We start from the raw sequence: 3,832 nt of genomic DNA on the forward strand, positions 1-3,832 counted from the left end.
AGGCGTGTGCTCTATTTCATGGATTGTTATCGTTGTACGCAGATAGAGTGAGGACGTTGATCGTCATTGGCGATTCAAGCATAATTATCAACCTTTTGGACCCTAAAAATGCTCCCTCTTAAAAGAATTGGTTGGAAAGCCAAAGAAAAATGACAATACCCCCGGCAAAGGAAGGAGACCTAACAAACCCATCAAGATCAAGATTGGGTGTCGCCAAATGACAAGCCCAAGAAGGAGGTGTAGCTCCCACAACTGTGGCTAGGAGTAGCAGCGCTCTGTTTGTTGGCAGCAAATAATAAATTTAAATTTCTATCTCAAGTAGGAATAAGGAAGGGATGCTTCCCAGGGCCAAACGGGTGTAGCGGAAGCCTGGAGGAAGAGGAAGACTGGATCATTTACAAGAAACCTAGATAGGATCCTCCATGATAGCAATCACAAAAACCTGGGTCAAACAGGGAGGAAGACTCAATCTTCCACTAGTGCACTAAAGAAACCTAGATAGGATCATCCATTGTACTTGGATTCGCTCTAGATTTCGTTGTCCAATGATGATTAATTTGATCAAGGGGTTTCCACACCTCTCACATGCAAATGCTCTTCAGGTGCCATGATGGATGGATTCATTTTGCGACAAGGCGGATTGATGGCTTGAATTGCCATCATTAAAGTTCCTTGATCCTGCCACATTATTCCTATATGATGCTCTCTATGCATGATTCTCGATGTGGAGTTGTTGATTTTTGTGTTTTCGTATCCCCCGGAGGATGCTCCAAATCTGGATATCTTCTTGCACCTGTCCTTCCTGCTCCTTACCTTTTCAAGTTTCAAATTGGCTATGAGGGAAGGCGACAATGGATTCCAACCTCCAATGGTCCATGGAAGATTTTCGATGCCTTAATTGCTCACGGTTGAGTTTTGAGTCCCCTTTCAGGTTTATGCTTCCACATTCAAATAAATTTATGGACGCTTCCGTTCCTTCTTGGATGCCACAACGTCGACATAATCCTTGGCAGGTTAGACTATATTCCCTACAGCAACATAGGCTGGTTCTTCCATGCGATTCCTCATTACAAACTCAAAAGCTGCATTGCTAGCGCAACCTCTTGAAGAACCATCAAGATCGAAATCGAATTAAGAATGGAGACTTTCCCAACTGGACATATAGTAATTGGATTTCTGGTTTTTACAGCGTGAAATATATGTTATATCTATTTTTTGAGCCAACGTGGTTCAAGTGAAACACGGGCTAACAGAACAGTGGAAGAGCAGAGAACAGTTTTGCAAACGTTTGGCTCAGCAATATTTCATGCATTCCAATGTCACAATTGATTTTTGTTACCTTGAAAGAAGGGGCCCAAGACCAAAGTTGCAAATTCTCATTCCTATTTGCCCATCGGGTTTGGATGATGTTGTTCAAAGTGTCATCTGCCTTTGCCCAAAACGAGTCCAACAATCCTATATCTGTGGAGAGGAGAAAATGCAGAAACAGGGTAACCACAGAATTTCCTAGTTTTAAAAGGAGCCATTGACAGCTGTTTTGAACAGTGAATGTGAGTGCGACCGAGACTCAGACCTATGGGTAAGTTACGAGAAAAAAAGGACTTGGTCGTGCTGTGGTTTTAATTGTTACTGTTGTAACAGCAACAGCCATTGGAGGTTGCAAGTGCAAGCACTGTAAATTCCATTACCAGGATAACTAATAAAATAAAAAGCAAAACCTGTTGTGTTTATTTCTTTCTATTATTATTCCTTGAGCACATGCACATGCTTGAGTTTGTGTCCCACCCAACTTCCCAGTGAACTGAACTGAACTGTGCGTGATGCTCTGTAGGAAGGGGCGGTCTTTGTCCAATCACCCTTGCTGCACCAAATAGAGTCAGAGGACAGAGCATCTAAATCTTTACCAATCAAAGTGAACTTCACATTCTTTTGCCCAAAATGAGTTCAGCAGTCCTGTATAGATATTTTTGAGCACGCACCCTGCACTCTCCCTAAGAAATCAATCTCTATTATGCCCTTGTCGCAACATCATCTCATTGAGCACGCACCCTGCACTCTCCCTAAGAAATCAATCTCTATTCTGCCCTCGTCGCAACATCATCTCATTGACTTTTCTGCCCTCTTCGCAACATCATCTCATTAACAATGAAAAAAAATCCCTCAACTCTCTATAAACGTACTCACCCACATTGTCACATTTCAAAATTAAATTTTCAACGTTTCCCAGACTGCTGCTCATGTTGTGAGTGACATTGGAATATGCACAACATCCCTTTTGCAGAGTAGGCAAGCCATAGTTGAAATCGCTGCTGATATACATATATATATATATATATATATATAAACCAATTTCAGATCGGAAAACGCTTCCGTGCAGGGCACAACATTGAGAAAGTGCGTTAAAAGCTTAGGGAGTTGATAAAACTTATCAGTGGTATATATCCATTCCACCTTCAAAGCTTTTTACTGCGTTCTTCAAAGAACAACAGTTCAAGAATTGAGTCTGTAGATTGATCATATTGGATTTAGGACGACTGAGCACTATGGAATTGAGATAGCTTGAGCACAGTATGGAATTGAGATAGATAGCTGGACCATACGCTTAAGCACTATACTATGGAATTGAGATAGATAGAGGTGGAGCATCAAAGGCTCTATAGACAGACTGTTGCTGGGTTGACATCAGAACGTGACGGTGAATTTCGAAAAGCTGCAAACGGGGAAGAACTGGAAAATACCCAAAACGAGCGACAGTTATACACCATAATAATACCTGCTGGACTTGGGCGCGGTAAACAACACGATATCTGATCAAGTCAATGCGCGGCTAATCAACCGACCGATTAGAATAGGATATAGAAGACAAATTCCATTTGATTAGAATAGGATATAGAAGACAAAATTCCATTTCATTCACGGTAAATACAAGTTGTTCAATCCTAACAAACCATTACATTAACATTCCCCAATTTATTTATTTATTTGGTCTTGTCTTGGTGGGGTGCGCCAGGCTGGTGCTGTAGTGCAACGCACAAGCGACGCCCGAGAGCCCCAATAGCAAGCTATTGTAAGTGGGCCCTCCCCCTAGAAAAATACATTTAATATCATGTGGTTCTATGAACCACGTATCAGATATTAAACTGATAAGAACAGATACTACACTTGATCTTAGCCAAAAGGCCGAGAAAGGTATGCTTTTCCTCTCCTCTTTCGCTTCTTTTTCTATTACTCCCCTTCTCCTCTATCCCATTCATCCATGCATGTGGGATAACTCATTTCTATTTCCTCTCATACCCCTTACTACCATTTAAATAGACATGCTCTTTAATATCAAACTTATATTTTCAATATTCTCACCATTTTCACCTCCCTAGATCTATTTTACTTTTCGATTTGAGGGATCAAATCTCTTTTCACCTTAAAAGAGGTTTCCCAGATTTGATGCCAATCTCTTTTCACCCTAAAAGAGGTTTGCCAGATTTTATAATTAAAATTATCTAGAAAGTACAAATATGAACTTTATTGCTTTTTATATATAAATAAAAGTAACTAAATATCATAATATTATCTACAATTAAAAATATGAAACTTCATATATATATATATATATATATATATATAATATCAAAATAATTAATTATATGGGAAAGAATCACTAAAGATTTTTATTTTTATTTTTTCCCTTTCCATGTTATCTTAAACTTGTGGTGGATGTTATCGTAACATAATAATAATTTATATATTAATATAAAGGAAAAAATTACACTATTTAAAAATCCTTCAATGTGATGTTTAATGCCATTGGACATAATTAATGGAGATCATTTCTCAC

The 3,832-nt window shown here is 39.0% G+C and overlaps 1 non-coding gene across 1 annotated transcript; it reads right to left on the reverse strand.

Annotated features, from left to right (window-relative positions):
- Positions 1-2,996: 2,996 nt before the first annotated feature.
- LOC149222560 (U2 spliceosomal RNA) lies at positions 2,997-3,193 on the reverse strand. The gene has a single exon (XR_016249824.1). It is a non-coding gene; the product is annotated as a U2 spliceosomal RNA (small nuclear RNA).
- Between the last annotated feature and the right edge of the window lie 639 nt (positions 3,194-3,832).

This window comes from Pinus tabuliformis, chromosome Q (genome assembly GCF_031772625.1).
Source record: "Pinus tabuliformis cultivar Carrire ecotype Pingquan chromosome Q, CPIR1, whole genome shotgun sequence".
NCBI lineage: Eukaryota > Viridiplantae > Streptophyta > Pinopsida > Pinales > Pinaceae > Pinus > Pinus tabuliformis.